Here is a 21898-nt window from a genome sequence, read left to right on the forward strand (position 1 = left end):
ACAGACAGAGAAAACCCTCTATCTCTGCAGAAGAGGGAATCCTCTGAATATAATCAACCATAACTTAGCAGCCAAATGGCTGAAAGCACCAAAAAAATTACAGGTAAGCACATAGGACACAGATCAACTGGTGAACATGCTTGGTAGACATAGTTTTGCAATCGGCTAAAAAAAAATGAAGCTCTCCATTTCAACTAAGTATTTCTGAGACTCCCGCTTCTGTTATTCACCCAATGGGACTGGGAGATAGTTAGCTCCATATTTCTTAAGACTCTCACTCTCCATTCCCCTTTAAAAAATGGATGTTCTCATAAAAATTAAGCTGATTATATGTTGTATATGATCAAAATGTGAGAATTCAACATTCATTCATGCATACATTTTTCTTCATTCAGTCCCACATTGTTGTGTACCTATTTTATGCCAAACTCTGAATTAGATGTCGGGAATGAAGAAAATGTATAAAAATCCTACCCTCTGATGTTCACAGTCTAATAGGAGAAATGCTTAAGTAGACAGATAAATACAATGCAGAATGGTCATGGCAATGGCATGGTATGTGAGGAAGTTACCAGAAGACAAAAGAAGGGCATTCAGGTCCCCGTGCAGCTGTGTGGCATATATGTATGTGTGTATGTGTTTGTGTGCATGCACTCACGTTGTGGGAGTGGCAGGGTGGAGAGAGGCAATTTGAGACCTGCTGATTCTTCCACTGTGCTAGGGAAAATAAATAGGAGTTAGCCAATTAGAGTGGGGCCTGCCAAACATACAAGACTGAGGAGTTACAGTGGTATAAGAAAGTAGCTTCAGGACCCTGCAAGTGGTTCCAGAGGACTACAGTCTTCAATGCACGTGGAGCTGATTGAGAGATGAAAGCAAAGAAGAAGGTAAAGAACATAAAGTTTCTCACACATGAAGCTAAATAGCTTGGATTTTTGTCATGGCCGTGACAAGGAGCCAGAGAAGGGCTTTTCAATCATTCAGATATTATTCTGGTGACACTAAGGCAAGTTGGAAGTTGTTGTCACTGGAGACAATAACCAGTTAGGAGTCTACAATGTTATTCTAGATTGGAAAAGATACCAAATTTGGAGCCATTGCAGTAGAATTGGAAGGGAGAAGGAAGAATTGAGAAATATATAAAAATGACATAGAGAGACAAGTTTTGACCATTTTTCCTGTTGGAAAGGGGTGTTCTATCATATTTCTGCTTTGGACAACAGATTTACAGTGTTGTCTTTATCTGAGATGCTGAAGATGGTAAAGAGCGAGATTTGTGGGGTGACAGAATAAAGTGGAAATGAGGAGTTCATAGATGCATAAAATACATGAAACTTAAAGAGATTTCTGTGTTGGGGATGCCTCTCTGGAGATCATCAGTATCGAGGGTATGGGTATGAGCATGTATAAGGCTGCTGAAGGAAAATAAATGGAGTGAACAGGGAAGAGGACTAAGAAGGATACCACAGAGGATATCAAAATTTAGTTAAGTAGAGACAGAAAAAGTATATGATGATCATTAAGAGGCAAAATCAGAGAGGTAGGAAGAAAACCAGAATAGAAAAGTACTCTCAGAAGCCAATAGAGTTGTTTCATGGTGGGAGTGGTTCACAATGCTCATGTTGCCAAAGGGTCCACTAAGATCTTGTAAGTATGAGTTGAGGGCACCTGGATGGCTCAGTGGTTGAGCATCTGCCTTTGGCTCAGATCATGATCCCGGGGTCCTGGGATTGAGTCCTGCATCAGGCTCCCCACAGGGAGCCTGCTTCTCCCTCTGCCTATATCTCTTCTTCTATCTCTGTGTCTCTCATGAATAAATAAATAAATCTTAGAAAATAAAAAAAAAGTATGAGTTGAGATGCTAACTTGAGTTCCTACTAGATATTGGTGGAGGGATAAAGAGAATAAATTGTAGATTCTCACAAGAAGTTCCTTAATCTTGTCACTACATACTTGCCATACATACACACTTACTGTCCCTAGACAGTCAGCTATAATGCTAAAGAGAGCTAGTTAGGAACTGCAAAAGAACTCTTTTTTATTAGTATATCAATATTCCTCTCTTGACCCATGAATATTTGATAGAATGTAGGAGATTACCTCCTACATTGCCCTCGATGATCCCCATCTTCTCATCTTCATGCCTTTGTGTAATCCTGCCTCCTTGAGTGGCTAAAATAGGTGACTTGCTTCTAGATAATAGAAGGCAACAGAGGTGAGGGGATTTTGCTTCTGAGATTAGGTAACAAAAAGATTGTGCCCTCCATCTTGGAGCTCTCTCTCCTTTGATCTCCCTCCCCACCCGCTGCCCTCTTGGACCTCTTGCTTTCTGAGGAAGGCAAGCTTTCACATCATGGAGAGCCCTGTGGACAAGCCTGGATGGCAAGAAACTGACATATCTAGGCAACCAGTCGTTGAGGACCTGAGGTCTCCAATAGCCACATGACTGAACTCAGAAATGGATCCGATGGCTGTCAACAGTCACGTGAAAGAACTTGGTGGCAGATCCTTCCCAATTTGAGCCTTGTCATGACTGGAATCCCATCCAACATCTTCCTTGGAGCTTTGTGAGAGACCCTGACCCAGAGGCACCCAGCAAAACCACATCCAGATTCCTGATGCACAGAAACTATGAGATTAAAAAATGTGTGTTGTTTTAAGCCACTAAATTTTGGTGTGATTTGTTACACAGCAATAAGAAACTGATACAGAAGATAAATGTCAGATACTCATGTTTGTCAAAATTAATTTCTCTATCTTAAAATATGCCTTCAGCTATTATCTCAACAATGAGTGATAACATTGAAATACCAGGGTTTTTTAAAAAATATTTTTATTTATTTATTCATGAAAGACACACACACAGAGAGGCAGGGACACAGGCAGAGGGAGAAGCAGGCTCTATGCAGGGAGCCTGATGTGGGACTTGGTCCCAGGACTCTAGGATCATGCCCCAGGCCAAAGGCAGGCGCTAAACTGCTGAGCCACCCAGGGATCCCAATACCAGGGTTTTTAAAGGGACACAGTATGCCCATAATTTTTAAATTATACAAAGTAGCCACTCTCCTACTTAACCAAAACTCAACAACAATTACAGAATTGTCAGAATTTCTTAATATTGGAGTCACACACACCCTCTACTCATAATGGAAGATTAGAGATCCAAGAGAGGTCATCTTGGTAAATTCATTCCCTGCCAGCCAGGAACAGAACTGGGCCATTATCTCCCTGCTCTCTTAGTGATTAATTCATCACATCTGTCTTTCCTAACCTATACCTTCCTCAGCTGGCATCTTGTGCTTTCTGTTTACTAGACTCAGAAATGCCATGTCTCCTAATCCTCCAATCCTCGTGTATAATCCTGTGCTCAACTCAAATGTTTCTTGATTGTATTGGATGTTATCACATCCTATTGACTGTCTGGAGTTTGCTGTTATCTCCAGAGGGTGTTCATCCTTTTGTAATTAACAGCTTATTTGATTCAATGGTAACCGAGGTCAGGCTGTGTGTATTTTACCATTCTGAGTTTGCAAGGGTATTTGCCCTCCCCTTTGATATCTTTATTTTAATTACTTCTGAGATTTGTGTCTGTATCAGTAGGATGTGGAGGAGTGAGTTATTTTAAATATTCTTCTCCTTTTTAATATAGTTTGTGAGTACTTCATTCACTTCTGAAAGACACTGTGCCAGATTTATCAAGCATTTGGTTCCGTTACATTTATTTGTTTTGTTTATTTAGGCACAGCTTCCTTTTCCTTCAACCTTAAATCTAATTTTCAGTTTGCATCTTTTAACGCAGACATCACAAAGGGCTAGTTGAATCTCTACCAGGTGGAAATTAGAATAAATATCAGATGATAAACAAAATTTTATGTGCAATATACATTTTATTTCTACATTTTCTGAAACACAAAATGTAAGATGAATACATTTGATTGGTTTTCATAATGTTTGCCAAAACTTTCTGCAATTACCCCAAGACTTTTGTAGGCCAATGAACACGAAAGTCTTCCTTTTAGATACAAATGATGAAATAAAAAAAAAAAAAAGAGAGAGAGAGAGAAATAGTTCCATGTTACCTGCTGTTAGTATCAGTCATTTAGTTTAAGAAAATATCCTTTATTAGAGGCTTGCAATAAAGACTTGGTGCAAAGTCTATAACATGGGAATATCTGCCGCATCCAAAGCATAAAACAAGGGTCTTTGTTTTTTCCTGAGATTAGCAAGATTAAATATGCTTCCAGTTTGTGCAATAAGTAGAACAATATTTTGTCTGCAATGAATTTGTCTTTTGCATTTGGTTAGTGTTAACCTGGTTATTTAAACCTGGGCACACAGATTTGCAAATGGACATATTTAATTTTGTAATCAATTCATGTTATCATTAATCAATTCCTAGATCATTAAGCAAGATTTATAAATGGCTGGGACATAGGTATTTAAAAATGGTGATGGGGAAAACCAAGCAGATAGACAGTCTGAAAGCAAGAACAATGATTAAATTTTCAAAGCCAGAGAAGGCCATACTCATGATTCCTAGTAGTCAAGCAAGTAACAAAAAGTTGGCTACATAGTCCAGAAGGCTGATGAAAATACTGAGTACTGACTTAGCTTCCTCAGTATAACTGAGATGAGAACAGTGCAATGAAACATGCACTGATTTATTTGTATTTAGTCATTTTCTGGCACCTGTGGAATTCTACAGAGGGCCACCCAACTGACCCACCTATCCTTCTGGAACATCGACTAGATAATAGCAAGCACATTTTTTTTTTTAAGATTTTATTTATTTATCCATGAGAGACAGAGAGAGAAGGCAGAGACACAGGCAAAGGGAGAAGCCCGATGTGGGACTTGATCCCAGGACCCAACCACTGAGCTACCCAGGTGTTCCAATAGCAGACACATTTTTAATATACAAATTATGCCCTAAGTAATAGAAGTGAACTGTAGTTCCTATTTTCATTAGTTACCTGGATATTGCTAACATTTTAAAGTAGTCAAATTACATGCAAAACCCATTAAAATGTCTCAATAATTAGTGTGGCACTGCAGCATCAAAAACAATGGAACAAACTAGAAAGTCTAGAAAGAGACCAAAGTTTATAAGGGAATTTAATGTAGGGTTGCCTGGGTGGGATAGCCAGTTAAGCATCTGACTCTTGGTTTTGGCTTAGGTTGTGACCTCAGGGTCGTGAGATCGAGCCCTGCATTGGGCTCCACACTCAGCATAGGGTCTGCTTGAGGTTCTCTCTCTCTCAGCCCCTTCCACTCATATTGTCCTTCTCTCTAAGATAATTAAACAAATATTTTTTAAAAATAAGATAATTTAATATAGAAAAAGGAAACATCTCAAAACAAGTAAGATGAAATACTTGTGAAAATGAGTTTGGAAAATTGGGTAGAATGATAAGTCTATGTAGAATATTTTCAGATGTTATGTTAAATGGGGAAATCTCAGATCCACCTTCAAAGGACTTGGAATTTCAGAGGCTTTAAAAGAAAAATCTTTGAGAGCAGCTAGCTCAAGGCTTTTCTTTATTGACCAGAAAATAGAGATAAAGTGGCTTGCCCAAGGTAATGCAGTGGCACTGATTGATCTAGAATCTAACTCTAGATTCTTGTTGCTGGATGAGTGGATTCTAAGCTTGGTGGGCCTCCCTTTGCACCACATGATTTTTAATAGCCAGCATATATATAGCAAGAATTTCAAGGCCCTCTGATTTAATCTACACAAAAAACAAAGAGAAAATATCTAGATTAGCATTTCCCCCAAAAAAGTTCCTTGAAGTATCAGTTTGGCAAGACATTTTACTAAAACAAAACAAAACAAAAACCAAGGAAACAAAACAAGACTTTCACAGGCAAATAGGTTTGGGCAATGCTACATTCCTTTCTTAAAGGGTAAGCCCACATCAAAACTTTCAGAAGTCTTGTAATAATGAAGCCTGTTTAATTTTATTTAAGGCAATATTTCCAAAGAACCCATTTTCCGTATAACATCTGTTAACACTCCAAAGCAGAACACTTAAGAAACTGCTCTAGATTCAGGCTAAAGAAAAGTCATTGCCCAAAGCAAGCAGATAAAGGAAGAAAGTAGGGGATTAAGATCTTGTTCTTCCCCAAATCCTTGGGTAAGTGTTTCAATTCTCCAATTTACTTTGTAGTTCCAGACCTATAATTAGGTATGTTCCCATGCCTCTCCTGACGGCAGGCGGTTGAGTCACTGATGTCTGCCACCTGCAGCCTGGGACCTGCCCAGCTTCCGAACCGAGCCTGCAAACCACAGGGAGTGTGTCCGCAGCCGCAGCCCTCCAGATATGGGATGTGGAGTTAGTCACGTTAACACTGCTCTCACTGAGTCATAGGTTGCTACACTCCCTTGCTATGTTGCCTAAAGCCACTAGAGGCTTTTTACCTCCTTTTGGTGTCTGGTATGAATTTCAGCCAGAATTCCAAATCACACGTTAGGTACTTCTTTTTCCAGGACTGTAACCTCACACCAGTATTCTTTTCACATTCTTGAATTTCCTGCCAAGTGTTCGTTGTGGTCTGAACACGAAACAACAATTATTATCATCCTCTCTACCTAGCTCTACACATTCTATCACCCCTAAATGATAGAATGGGTATCCCATACCCATAAAGAAGTGGCTTCCCATTTTCCCAGCTTTCCGGCACCTGGCAACCACCAACCCACCTTCTGTTTCTATGGATTTGCCTGTTTTGGACATTTCCTACAAATGGAACTACATAACATGTGACCTTTTGTGTCCAGCTTTTATTTTTTTAGCGTTATGTTTTAAGGTTCATCCATGTTGTAAAATATATCATTTTTATGGCTAAATGATATTCCATCGCATGGCTATACCACATTTTGTTTAATCATTCATCAACTGATAGACATTTGGGTTATTTCCACATATTGTCTATTGCACATAATGATTCTAGGAACATGAGTGTATACGTTTTTGTTTGAATATCTGTTTTCAGTTCTTTTGGATATATACCTAGGTGTGAATTGCTGAGTCATACAATAATCCCATGTTTAACTTTATGAGGAACTACCATGCCATTTTCTACATAGGCTATACCATTTTACCTTCCCGCCAGCACCACAAGGTTCCAAGTTCTCCACATCCTCACTAGCACATGTTATTTTCTGGTTTTCTTTTTAAAAATTATTATTATTATAGCTACCTTAGTGGGTGAGTGGTATGTCACTGTGGTTGTAATTTGCATTTCCCTAATGATTAATGAGACTGAGCATCTTTTCATGTGAATGTATATCTTTTTTGAATAAATATTTATTCAAGGTCTTTGCTCATTTTTTAAATTGGGTTGTCTTTTTGTTGCAGAGATTTAGGAGTTTTAATAGAATCTGGATACTACATCATTATCAAATATATGATTTGCAAGCATTTTGCTCAATTATATAATTTTGTCTTTCCACATTCTTGATAGTATCCTTTGATGCATAGAAGCTTTTAATTTGATAAGGTTCAATTTATCTTTTTCCATGTTGCTTCTAGTTTTGGTACCATATCTAAGAATCCAAACTCAAGGCCATGGGCATTTACTCCTATGTTTCATTCTAAGAGGAGTCTAGTTTTAGTTCTTTCATTTACCTAAGTCTTTGAACCATTCTATGTTAATTTTTTTAGATGGTATAAGATGGTATAAGATAGAAGAGCAAGGTCTTTTTTTGTTGTTTTTTGCATGTGGATATCCAGTTGTTCCAATGTCCTTTGTTGAAGAGAAAATTCTTTCCCTTGAGTAGTCCTGGCACTCTTGTGGAAAATTAAGTTTTGAATTCAAGTTTGTGTTTTTACTCTTAATTTATTACATGGATCTATATGTCAATTCTTATGCCCTTACAACTTTGTTTTTTAAGATCTGTCCGATTATTTCAGAGAGAGAAAAAGACAGAGAGAGAGAGAGAGAGAGAGAGAGGAGAGGGGCAGAGGGAAAGGAAGATAGAGAATCCCAAGCACACACCCTGCTGAGAATGGAGTTGGACACAGGGCTTGATCCCACAACCCTGAGATCATGATCCAAGCTAAAATCAAGAGTCAGAAGCTTAATCCACTTAGCCACCCAGGCTCCCCTTACAACTCTGTTTTGATTACTGTAGCTTTGTAGTAAGTTTTCAAATTGGGAATTGCAAGTCCCCAGCTTTCTTCCTCCATTTTAAATATTGTTTTGGCTATTTGAAATCCTCTACAATTCCATATGAATTTTAGGATCAATATTTCCATTTCTGCACAACACAACATTTGATAGGGATTGCAGTGACTCCACAGATTGCTTTGAATAATAGTGTTTCAACAATAGTAAGTCTTTCAATCCATGAATATGGGACATCTTTTCATTTATTTATATCTTCTTTCATTTCTTTCACCAATATTTTAGTAGTTTCAATGTACAAGCCTAAAACCTCCTTTGTTAAACTTATTCTTAAGGATTTTATTTTTTAGATGTTATTGTACAGGAAATTGTTTTCTTAATTTAATTGTTCATTGCTTGTGTGTAGAAATATCACTATTTTTTTAAAAAGATTTTATTAATTTATTCATGACACACACACACACACACACACAGACACACAGAGGCAGACACAGGCAGAGTGAGAAGCAGGCTCCATGCAGGGAGCCTGATGTGGGACTCAATCCCAGGACTCCAGGATCATGCCCTGGGCTGAAAGCAGGTGCTAAACCACTGAACCACCCAGACTGCCCAATATCACTGAATTTTGCTCTTAATCTTAGTCTTTTTTTAAAAAATATTTTATTTATTTATTCATAAGACACACACACACACAGAGAGGCAGAGACACAGGCAGAGGGAGAAGCAGGCTCCATGCAAGGAGCCTGGTGTGGGACTCGATCTTGGGCCTCCAGGATCACACCCCGGGCTGCAGGCAGCGCTAAACCGCTGCGCCACTGGGGCTGCCCTCTTAATCTTATTATATTCTACAACTTTGCTGAATTCGTTTATTAGATTTAATAGCTTTTATATCATCTGTAAATAGAAATAATTTTACTTTTGTTTTTCCAATTTGGATGCCTTATTATTTTTTTTATTGCCTAATTTCTTGGGGATAATTTTCAATACAGTTTTGAATATAAGTAGAGAAAACAGTCCTTATCTTAATTCTCATTTTAAGGAGAAGCTTTAAGTCCTTCACCATTAAGTGAAATGTGAGCTGTGGGTTTTTTCCAACTACTCTTTATAGTGGAGGAAGTTCCTTTCTATTTACAATTTGTTGATTTTTTAAATTATAAAAGGGTGTTCTCTTTTCTTTTCTTTTTTTTCTTTTTCTTTTTGTCAAATGCTTCCTTTGCATCAATTGATGAATCATAGTATTGCTGTCATGATACAATAAGAAAGTGTTCCCGTCTTTTCTATTTTTTGGGAAGAGTTTAAAAAGGATTGTTCTTAATTATTCTTTAAATGTTTGGTAGAAATAACAGTGATATGATTTGGTCCTGGGCTTTTCTTTCCTGGCAGATTTTTGATTACTGATTCAGTCTCATTTTTATTTTTCTGATGAGATTTTCCATTTCTTCATGATTTAATCTTGGTAGGTTGTATATTTCCAGGAACTTATCCACCTTTTATAGTTTATCCATCTCATCAAATAAGAAATAAAAGTGGTAAATATGGAGGAAACTTAAATGCATATTACTAAGTGAAAGAAGCCAATCTGAAAAGGGTACATTTTGTATGATTCCAACTATATGATATTCTGGAAAAGGCAAAATTATGGAAACTGTGAAAAGATAATTGATAACAGGGGTTATAGCAAATGGAAGGATAAGTAGGCAGAGTCAGAGGATTTTCAATAACATCCCTGCTCTCTCTTACTGCATTACAGCAGTTTCTTTCTCCTTCATTTTCCTTGGTTGTTGTGCTTATGACTAGATTTTAGAGTTCTGCAAAAGTTAATTCTGACAGTTTTTGCCAGCATATTGGTTGCTTTTGTGGAGGGATGGAGACCTGGAGTTCTGCACTTCACCACTTTTGGTAAACTATAATGGCCTTTTAGTTTGAGTGAAATAGAGAACCACTGATAGTTTTGATCAGAGGAGTAATTTGATCTGACATTTTAAAAGGTCCACTCAAGCTTCTATATCTAGGCTAGACAATATGAGGACATGGGTAGACACAGGAAGACCAGTTGGGAGGATATTACATAATCCAGGAAAGAGATGCTGATAGCTTGCAGGTGACTGAACTCTCTTTATAAATGTATAGAGGCCACAGCAACTTCTTGCAAGATACATCCATGAAGACAAGAGAAACAAAAGCAAAAATGAATTATTGGACTTCATTAAGATAAGAAGCTCTTGCACAGCAAAAGAAACAGTCCACAAAACTAAAAGACAACCTACAGAATGGGAGAAGATATTTGCAAATGACATATCAGATAAAGGGCTAGTATCCAAGATCTATAAAGAACTTATTAAACTCAACACCAAAGAAACAAACAATCCAATCATGAAATGGGCAAAAGACATGAACAGAAATCTCACAGAGGAAGACATAGACATGGCCAACAAGCACATGAGAAAATGCTCCGCATCACTTGCCATCAGAGAAATACACATCAAAACCACAATGAGATACCACCTCACACCAGTGAGAATGGGGAAAATTAACAAGGCAGGAAACCACAAATGTTGGAGAGGATGTGGAGAAAGGGGAACCCTCTTGCACTTTTGGTGGGAATGTGAACTGGTACAGCTACTCTGGAAAACTGTGTGGAGGTTCCTCAAAGAGTTAAAAATAGATCTGCACTAGGACCCAGCAATTGCACTGTTGGGGATTTACCCCAAAGATACAGATGTAGTGAAATGCCAGGACACCTGCACCCGATATTTATAGCAGCAATGTCCACAATAGCCAAACTGTGGAAGGAGCCTCGGTGTCCATCGAAAGATGAATGGATAAAGATGTGGTCAATGGAATATTACTCAGCCATTAGAAACGACAAATACCCACCATTTGCTTCGACATGGATGGAACTGGAGGGTATTATGCTGAGTGAAATAAGTCAATCAGAGAAGGACAAACATTATATGGTTTCATTCATTTGGGGAATATAAAAAATAATGAAAGGGAATAAAGGGAAAAGGAGAGAAAATGAGTGGGGAAATATCAGAGAGGGAGACAGAACATGAGAGACCCCTAACTCTGGGAAACGAACAAGGGGTGGTGGAAAGGGAGGTGGGCAGGGGGTGGGGGTGACTGGGTGACGGGTACTGAGGGGAGCACCTGATGGGATGAGCACTGGGTGTTATGCTATATGTTGGCAAATTGAACTCCAATAAAAATAAATAAATGTATAGATATAGGGGTGTTTGAGTGTGGCTCAGTCAGTCAAGTCTTTGCCTACAGCTTAGGTCATGATCCCAGGGGGCTGGGATTGAGCCTGTGCCAGGCTCCTTGCTGAGCAGGCAGCCTGCTTCTCCCTCTCCTCCTGCTTGTTCTCTCTCTCTCTCTCTCTCAAATAAATAAATGGATAAATAAATGAAATCTTTAACTATATATATATAATGTGTGTATATATATGTAGCCTAAAGCTTTGAATGTGAGGTATGAAAGAAAGAGAGACCTCATGGAGGATATATCATTCACCCATAATGTTACCTGTACAAGTCCCAGTGATCTACCTAACATGGTATAGAGCACCAAGTTGCCATATGTGTATCAAACAAGGTAGTAATGTAATGCATCTAACTTTGTGCCTATATTACAGTAAGAAATTGGTAAGAGTTAAATTCTTTCTACCTTTTATCCTTCCTTTTCTAAATCTGTTAATGGTAGTAGGCCCATTTTGGAGAATCTTTGTAATTAAATCAAACATCTATCCAGTTTCTGGACTTCCAATTCTGTAAGTTTTCCTAGTTGAAATTTTCAGTTTCCTCTCTTCAAAAGAACATATGTAGAGAGAGACCAAGAATCCACTTCCCCTAGGATGTGAAGTGGACATCAGGGTCTAACTCCTAGAACTATAGTCTATTATAAATTTGAATGATTTCATTTCATTCTAATAGCACCTCAGGGGATAAGAGATTACATTGTAGATTCCTCCAAGGAAGGAAGTCTTGAAGGAAGGAAGGGAGGAAGGAAGGCGGAAGGCGAAGGAAGGAAGGAAGGAAGGAAGGGAGGGAGGGAGGAGGGAGGGAGGGAGGGAGGAGGGAGGGGAGGGAGGGAGGGAGGGAGGGGGGAGGGGGGGAGGGAGGAGGGAGGAGAGGGGGGAGGGAGGGGGGGGGGGAGGTAGGGAGGGGAGGAGGGGGGAGTAGGGCGGGCGGCGGGGAGGTCGGGGGGAGGGAGGGAGGGAGGGGGGGTTGTGACGGACAGGAGGATGGAGGAGGGGGGATGAGGGCAGCGTTGATCTTATTCGGGTCTCCTTTCTTTCTTCTTATCTTTCTGTCTCTGGTCTTTCTTTTCTTCTTTCTTTCTTTCTTTTCTTCTTTCTTTTTCTTTCTTTCTTCTTCCTTCCTTCCTTCCTTCTTCTTCTTCTTCTTCTTCTTCTTCTTCTTCTTCTTCTTCTTTCTTTCTTTCTTTCTTTCTTTCTTTTTCTTTCTTTCTTGATTTTATTTATTCATGAGAGGGAGAGAGAGAGAGAGCAAGCAAGTGAAGGGCCAAAGGGAGAGGGAGGATCCTGAAGTAGACTCCCTGCTGAGCATAGAGCCTGACATGGGGCTGGATCCGAGGACACTGAGATCCTGACCAGAACTGAAATAAAAAGTCAGCTGCATAACCAACTGACCCATCCAGGTGCACCCTCCCTCACTTTCTTATCAAAGGGGCCTTGGGAAAACTTTCATATTTTTCTAGCTCTTTTCCAATCATTAATGTGAAAAGGACAATTTTGTAAACTGAGGTTCTTGGGCATTGTCACAATGATTACAAAGACCTGACTGATGGAAAGAAAAAAAAAGGAGAAAAAACACATTTGTTCCATTAATGTAAGTCAAAGATATGAGGACATACATAAATGATTATGTTACATTGATCAGGGACAGGACAGCACCCTCAATGAAAGAAGACGTCATCAAGATCCCATGGAGATGCACAGCTACTCTTGATTGACACAAAGATTCACACTTGTTCTTCAAGGAACTCCTGTTTATCAATAACAGGGGTGGTCTTAAGCTCTTCTACACTTTCCCGATTGTTCTGGGTACTTCAGGCATGTATGTATCTTTCTACTAACCAGGTGCAAGTAACAAGTAAGACCACAGGAAATTCCTCAGTGTTTCCTGGGAGACTGACTGGATCAAGGCTTGTTTTTCTAAGCATTCCAACATTCTGGCAAGCTTCGAGCCTAACTTAATGTAAGCTCCATGTCAACCCAGATATACTGACTAAATGATAATAATCATCCTGGGAGACATCTACTAAATACAACATATAGAAAATTCACAGTGCTTCTTTCTTAATTTTTCTCACTGCTTTCCCATGACATGTCTTCTACCCATCTGCACAGATTAGGACAAGAAATGCAACCACAGGGCCATGCCTGAGATTTGATTTGTTCTACAGGACTTCTCTTTGCAGCTGGCACAGATTTGGATTATCTCTGGTGTGTGTAGGAGATGCACTCTCTGGTTGGGGAGGTCACCTACTCTTTAAGTGGGAGACAGACGGCCCAGAAGCTAGAAAAGCCTATAAGAATTTTGCCCACACAAAATTCCCCCCACACGGGGGAACACAGAACTCCTTGGAAATTGATGGGATTAAAGGAAGACCTAAAAAGGCAAAGGGAGGAAAATTTTCTGGCCCCCAGGGAGAACTTATTCTGCTTAACATGTGTGGTGGCATTCCTGGAATGGATTTTTAATCAACAACAGTTCTCATCTAGTCCAAGAGTGAGCCAATGAATAGACTAATACTACTGACTGACATTATGGCCCATTCGTCTGTTTAAGTTGTTTGAAATTTTCAGCTGCCAGCAAAGGATTAATATTGATTTTCATGCTGTCTTCGTTAAATACCTGCTATAGAGTACCACTCTCTTATTCTCCTTGCCAACTCTTCCCCCAGTTGTCACTAGCATTAAAATGAAACCTGCCTATTATTAAATCAATCATGCCTGGCAAAACTATTAAAAAAGCAGAGAACATCCATCATCTTTACCATCAACATGAAGCCTGTATTTTTTTTTTTTTATTCTTGTTGGTAAACCTGGAATTGCTGGAACAATTAATTAAAATTTCTTTACAGAACTAATGTAAGAAGTTGAAAATGTCTGTGGAGGGACAGTGAATGAAAGGGAAGGCAAATTCTAACATTTTGATAGATGCTTGAGTATGTCTCTACCTTGAGCTGTTACTAGTTCATACCATAAGGCTAGGCTAGCATGTTTGACTCTAGGAGACGCAGTTTTTAAAATCTAGGCTCCACAAACAGCATGTGTGAGCTTGAGCACAATGCCTTTGGTAAACATATGACCCTTTTCTGCCCACTTTTTGTGTTTTTGTAGTTCCAATTTCAATTTGTCCGAACATGTCAGCCTTGATATTTCTCATCTTTGCATCTCTCCACAGGCTGTTCTTCTGCCTAGAATACTCCCAGTCCTGTGGCCCTGGTAACTCCTGCTCATCCTCCAAGACAATTCCTCTGCAAAGCAATCTCAAACCAACCTGGGACAACTGAGGACCCCTTGAAGGTGACCTCACTCTTCCATGTTCAAACCTGCAGCATAGTCCTCACTATGCCGTATTATCTCCTAAAACACACTGAAGGCAGGAGTGGACCCTCTTTTAAGCTTTGAAACTCCAGCAAGGGTTTGTTGAAAAAATGGACAGATTGGGTGCATGATGAACATTTACTGATTGAATGAATGAGTGGGCTTTGATGTGTATGATTCCCACCTGGTTTGCTTGTATAGAATGTGCATTTTTGGAGTCTATTTAAAAGGCAGTAGAGCAAAATGGCTACTAAGACTTCAGGCTCTAATGTCAGACTTCCCTATTGTAAAATCAAGGTCACTTATTAGCTGTGATTTTGGGCAAATACCAAACAACAGCTACAGTGTTATTCAACTGTACTGCAACTTATTTGAAAACTGAAATTAATAATAGTCCTCAGTAGGGTAGATGTGTGGAATCAACAAGATAATCCAAGTAGAGCCTTTAGTGTAGTATCTGATACATGTAGTGAACACCCAGTGATTTCTACTGGGAAACTTTACAATAACTTCGCTGCATGTTTTAGGAATTTTAGGATATGCATTCTTCACATGGCCATAGAACTTATAGGTTCACCTAGTCAATATCCTAAATGAGACCACACATTACTTGGCAATAATTAGCAAAAATTAATTCCTTAAAGGAACAAAATGGATTCATTTGGGAAGTTCCTTTTGACAATTATTTGTTGACTACTTATAATATACCTACCATACATAGCTCAGTGCATTCAGAGATGAATGATAAATGGTGCCAGCCCTAAGGGAGCACACAGTTTCTAAAGAGATTGATACACCTCTACACTGAATGGTTTAGAAAGTTAGGAGATTGGGATATAGGTTGCCTGATATCTTCTCTCTTTTATATGTGAGCACAGGCAATGTTTATAATAAGGATTTACATCTTGTGAACTTTACACTGTAGTACCACTAATATAGGAACACTAATTTAAGACATTATAAGGACCATAGAAATGGTCCATAACAAACTACTAGAACTCCCTAGTAGTTTAACCATCACAATATATACATCATAAGAATGGTTATAAAGAATGGCATGAAGGGGTGCTTCGGTGGCTGAGTTAGTTAAGCATCCGATTCTTGATTGTGGCTCAGGTCATCATCTCTGGGTCGTGAGATTGAGCCCTGCATCTGGTTTGAGCTGAGGGTGGAGCCTGCTTAGGATTCTCTCTCTCTCGCTCTCTGCCCCTATTCCTGCTCTCTCTCTTAAAAAACAAAAACAAAAACAAAAAATGAATGGCATGAAAAAAATATTCCCTGTTACTCTCTCAGTACCAAACATACAGCATGTTTTCCTTAGAATACAGATTTAGAGAATCGAAGAATGTTCTAAGGAGGCTTTACTACTAATGATTTAACTAAATGGAGTTTAATCTATATTTTTAAGATTAATATTTCAAATAATGACTAAAACATAACATGTTTTTTCTTCTCACTTCTCTTACTTCTTCCTTGAGCTCCATTCCCAGTGGTGTTCTAACAATTGCTCGAGGGCATGTAAGTTCTAAGGCAGGCCTGTTTACCCCTTCTTCTGCTAAGAGTAATCACAAATGAGGGTAGAGAGAAAACAAAGACCTCAGGAATAGAGTGGTAGCTTTCTACCCTTCCAGACAATAATCTGACAGAAAGAGAATGCATCTACAAAGAAGATAAACAAAATTCTGTTTTATAACCCATTTGCCATTAATTTTTATGATCAAATTAAAGATATATTCTTCTTGGACAAAATCAGGTGTACATGTTAAAAACAATCAGAAGTTTGAAAACTTTTAATCCCTAATCATATATAGAAAGATAATTCTTATGTTCATATAGGATTCATATTTAACACCTATCAGTATGTTTTAGATAACAGTGAAGACAATATTTAATATTGGTTTCCAAGTATAAATTGAAAGGAGCAAGGCCAATTTTAGTCTAGTGCAACAGACTGAAATCTGAAAGGAGACCAGCCATGCTGGCTTAACTAGACTTGGCCTCTGTCAGGAGGCAGCATCTGAACTTCACATACTTCCCCAGTACTAGGGTTTCCTGTGAATCTTCTTGGTTGGCAACCTCCATCCTATCTTTTCTCTACCGGACTTAGTGGAATCTGTTAGGCTTTAGATTACCTAAAATTTTACTATTTAAAAAAAAAAAAAAAAAGAAAAGAAAAGAAAGAAGTTTAGGAAGTGGCTGCCTTAGGGATAGGAAAAATGGAAGCTACCTCAAAAGTTATCTCCAATGTCATAACCAGGTATGTCCTCCCTGATGTCCCCTAAAGGTAAATTTCTCATTTGTCCTCATATCACAGTCATGGTTCTTATCCAATTACTTTTAACCCCCAATAAAATTAACTATTTTGAGGATAAATGCAAAAGTCAAAATTACTTCACTCTGTTTCATCCATTTACCAAAAAAATAAAATAAAATAAAGAGAAAAAAAAGTCATGGAACATTTATATTGTATAAATTGAAGGGGTACAAGAGGATGATTTCATATATATGTATATTGTAAAAGGATTAGCACAGTAAGATTGGTGATCTTATCTATCACCTCACATAGCTACCTGTGTGTGTGTGGGGGGGGAACAAGAGCATTAGAAATCTATTCTGTTAGCAATTTTCAAGTATACGATATAATACAATATTATTAATTATAGTCATCATTCCACTAAGTGAAATAAATCAGCCAGAGAAAGACAAGTGCTGTGTGATCTTACACTTGGAATCTACAAAAGTTGAACTCATAAAATCAGAAAGTAGACTGATGGTTCCCAGAGGCTGAGGGCTGAATCTTAATGATTTCTAAGAAAAGGGAATAGTATGAGCAAAGGCTCAAGGGCCAGCACATCCACCTGGTGCTCTAGGAAGAGTGAGTTTTCCTGTTTGACTGGTATATAAGGTGTGTGTGGAAGGTAGCAGAAATATAATATCATAAAGGTAGCTTGGATTCTGATATAATTGGATTTAATAACTAACAAGCCAGATTATTTTAACTGTGAGACATTATTACATTTATTTTCTTCACTGCTGTCCCAAAGGTATTCTTTCTGATTTAAGAATTCATGTGTATAGAAGAGGATAAAATGGGTGAGTAAAACACTGTAGGAAAGAGTGTATAATCCCACCACTGATAAAGCCCACCACTAGCTCCAATAATTGATTTGCAACTCTAGTTCTTAAAATGACTTGCTTAGCAGATACAGCCACTTTTGTATTTACTTTTTATTTTTCTTCTAATTGCTATAGTTACCAATCATCCAAAGGAAGTGATGAAGCCTCATTCCAAATTTAGCAAGTAAAAAAAGTAAGTAAATAAATTAATTGAGGATAAATACAGAGGCAATTATAAAGAATGTTAGGCCTAATTTGAAATATTTACATATCAGTTTTTAAATATCCATTCAATACCATTTAAATATCCATTTAAATATTATTAATTCTTTCTGACATCCTGAGTACTGATAAAAATTGGAAAGTATTAAAATATTTTTTCTGTCAAAGACCTTAAGGATTATAGGATTCAACATTCAGGATCTTTTCGCAATGGTTACTAGCTTAGGGTTTCGCTTATGTCCCATATTAGCTGGGATACAGAAAGTCTAATTGCATAGTCACTACATAATGTAGTATAGCTAATAATAACTTAGCTATGAGATTTTTCCCGACCTCTCAATTTTTCTTACCTGGTAATGCTCGAGTGTAACTACTTATATTAAACTAAACCATTGGGTAGACCTCAATTTCTCCTACATCATAGTTCCAACAGAGGTCAAACAATTCCTATGCTTAAAGTTGCTTTCTTCTTTTATATGGCAAGAAATAGCATTGTTGAGGTAATTTGGAGAGGAAGGAAAACCTTCCCCGCTTTCATTGTTGCTTTGGAGGCAGGAGTGGAAAGGGAAAGAAGAGGTGAATGATAGCTCTACGATTACACAGAATTAAATGCAGTAGACAGTTACCTACAGAGTGCTGGCTGTGGGGCTCAACAAATGTGACCCCCAAATATTTCCTTGACCAGGCACTGAAATTCCCACAATTAAAAGTCTTCCTTAGGTGTCTTTAGGAATCCTTTGAATCTTTACTGTTTGAAGGATTATATTAACAGGAAGATACAACGAATAATAGAATACCAAAAGAGGATGTTTTATCTAAAGAATATACTACCATTCATTGTCATTCACCAGAGAGCAAGAAACCATAAGAACGACACTCAGAAGAGAGCCATTCTGATGACCAGGAAGAAGTTAATTTGAGGAAAGCATGAGCAATCTGTGTATGTGTGTGTGTTGGAGTGAATAGAACATAAAATGAGTAGTACTTTCAATGAAGCATAGATCCAAATTGCCAAGAAACGTGTCAGGATGAGATTAGATTAGCAGGAGATTTAATAGGCAAGAGAATAAGGGAAGATGGGGAAAGGGAGCAAGAGGAGGCAGAAAGAGCCTTCAGTTGGATCAGGATGCAGGTCTGATACCTGCGGAAGGAGAGACTGAAGAAAGACTGTGTATAAAGCATTATGGACTATGTTGCTATTCTAAGAAAGATTCGGCCAGGCCAGTGGGAAGCCCTTAAGCCAAAGTCCCTATATCGGGAGTTCTGCATGGCACTGGAATGGGGCCATCTTATTATCCACTCTGTGCTCAGACATTGGCTGGCATAGCCTGCCAGAAGTGTGGCTTTGGTGTGTGGTTGATCCAGAGGGGTGGCAAATAAGGCCATTACTCAATTACATTCTCTGATCTGAGTGGTACATTTTCATGGTCACCAAAAGTAGCAATTTAAAAAATTAGCAATTTGTATACTTATTTGCCCCTCAAAATTATCGTGTTGCCTATAGCTGGAAAAAAAAAGCTTATGGTATCTATTAATCATTTCTATTATATAAGAAATTTGTTTAGGTTTTATGTTGTACATGATTATATCATTTTATAATATAAAAATAAGTTAAATGTGTAATGCCATTTTTAAAATTCAAACCACTTGTTATCAGGGACATCACAAAATCCAAGGGGTAACAACTATTCTCAACATTTTCATATTTCAACACACTTCTGGGAAAGGAAATACCCCATCACTACCAGTGACTTCCAAGGCAGTGATTCTCAGTCCTTTTGGCAGAGATACTCCTTGGGTATTGTGTTGTTATTTCCAAGTTGGCATGTGGTGGGATACTTTGAATTCTGCTATCCATCATCATCACCGTCATACCTAACATATGAGTTGCCGATTCTATAGTGGCTACACCTGAATTTTTGAGAAGCTTCTCAGATTTGTGCCTATCCCTAATGAGGATCATTGCTCCAGGGAAGGGGTTCTCAAATTTGAATATGCATAGTAATGGGAAAGTGGGAGGCTTGTTAAAAACAGATCTGTTTCAATTGGTCTGGGGTATGTCCTATTAATGAACATTTTTAGTGAGCATCCTAAATGATCCTATGTATTCCAGGTGGGCCAAAGGAACATATTTCCAGAAACATTAAATCAGGGCCATAAATGGCTATCCCTAATCTATAATGAGCCAAAGTAATTTAGACCAATGGAACTATGTGGCAGAATGTAGGTGGGGGTAGGTAGGTAGGGCACAGAGTGAGGGCGCCGTTAGATGGAGAAGTAGCAAGATGGCAAGACAGAAGGGATGGGGAAAACCAAGTGGTGCAGATATATATGTGATGTATCTATATCTATATCTATGTCTATCTCCACCAATCTATTTATATATTTTATCATCAACTTCATTAGGAAAACCTATTTCAGTTTAGAGAACTGAAACGATACATTCCAAAAAAAGATAGTTTTTATTGTTTTATAGCTTAGTGTTCTATTTCTCTCTGGACTATAATCATGAGATATATACATATATATCATTTTGTATATAATTTTTGTATGTGTACACATACAGTTTTCTTAAGTCTTATTAGCTTTACTTTTGATATGAAGGGATGGTACTTACCTTGCACATATATCACATATTTTAATACACTATATTATTCATGTGATCATTTGTAATCCTGTAAAGTAGAAGGCAAGCACCATGATTATGGTGCAGTTATCTGCACAATTACAATACTGGCTCGAATGCAGCGTTTTCCTTGTTTTATGGTTTTCAAACTATCAATCAAATATGAATGCCTGATGAAAAGTTGACGCTAGCAAGTAGAGGATGATTAACCATTTTACCAGGGGGGCAAACATTTATTTTTATTTCTTACTTTCTATGTTATTTCCAAACATGTTTTTGAATATTGATACAGAAAATAATGCCATCTACATGCTGCATGGCAAAAGTGTTGTTTCTGTAGCCCTTGGCTTGCATCCCTGTTGTCATCACCCAGCTGATATTATTGTGACATTTTGACACTGCATTGTGACACAGTGACCTGGTGCCTCCAGCATCCTAGAAGGACAAGTTGACGAGGGCACATGGTGCATTAGGAAGCAGTGAAGCAGTTCATTACTGCTACAGAGAGAAAGTCTGCTCTGGAGACAAGAATTCTTATCTAAGGCACAAGACACTCTTGATTCTGTTTCCTGCTCTGCAACTGATTTACTTTGAGATCTGTGAGACAAACAATTTTAATTCGTTGGTGACTCGGTTTTTCTGTCTATATAATGAAAACAACCCAACACTTAAGAATTTTTTTTAAATCCTAAGAGAGTGATTGCATTTGCAGCCCATTCTTAGTAAATAGAAATTTTGGAAAGGCACATTTTGAGGGACTAAATTGAATGACAACAGGTGATTGACTTTAGTACTGTCATAGGTTGAGAAGAACTATTTATCTCCCTGACTTGCTCTCACCTGGGCCTTGTCTTACATAAAGGTCTTCCATGATAGTCTAGCTAGGAAATCCCTCTTTGCTAATGTTGAAATTTGCACCTTACATCTTAATAGTAGCAAGTCGTACCTCCCTCTATATGGTATTACACGTTTCACCCTGCTCAAAATTCCATTCAATAGACATTCTCTGATAATATGTAACTTCTTTAATTATCCCTAAACAATTATCAGTTGGTGCTGACAAGCAGGGCTTGTCTTGGAGATCATGTCACAAACTCAAATGGAAAAGTTACTTTCCTAAGTCATGGCTTTTCTTAAATGCCTGTTGATCCAGCTCATGACCTACTTTGCAGACTTGTTTCTGGGCTTGAAGTCCAGGCCTTTTCAGGTCATCTTTGAGCAGAAGCATTTTG

At 38.2% G+C, this 21898-nt stretch overlaps 1 long non-coding RNA gene across 1 annotated transcript; it reads left to right on the forward strand.

Annotated features, from left to right (window-relative positions):
• Positions 1 to 755: 755 nt before the first annotated feature.
• Positions 756 to 18086, forward strand: LOC119869318. The gene is made up of 3 exons (XR_005353170.1): positions 756 to 887; positions 14559 to 14680; positions 17954 to 18086. It is a non-coding gene; the product is annotated as an uncharacterized LOC119869318 (long non-coding RNA).
• Positions 18087 to 21898: the final 3812 nt, after the last annotated feature.

This window comes from Canis lupus, chromosome 1, assembly GCF_011100685.1.
Source record: "Canis lupus familiaris isolate Mischka breed German Shepherd chromosome 1, alternate assembly UU_Cfam_GSD_1.0, whole genome shotgun sequence".
Taxonomy (NCBI): Eukaryota; Metazoa; Chordata; class Mammalia; order Carnivora; family Canidae; genus Canis; species Canis lupus.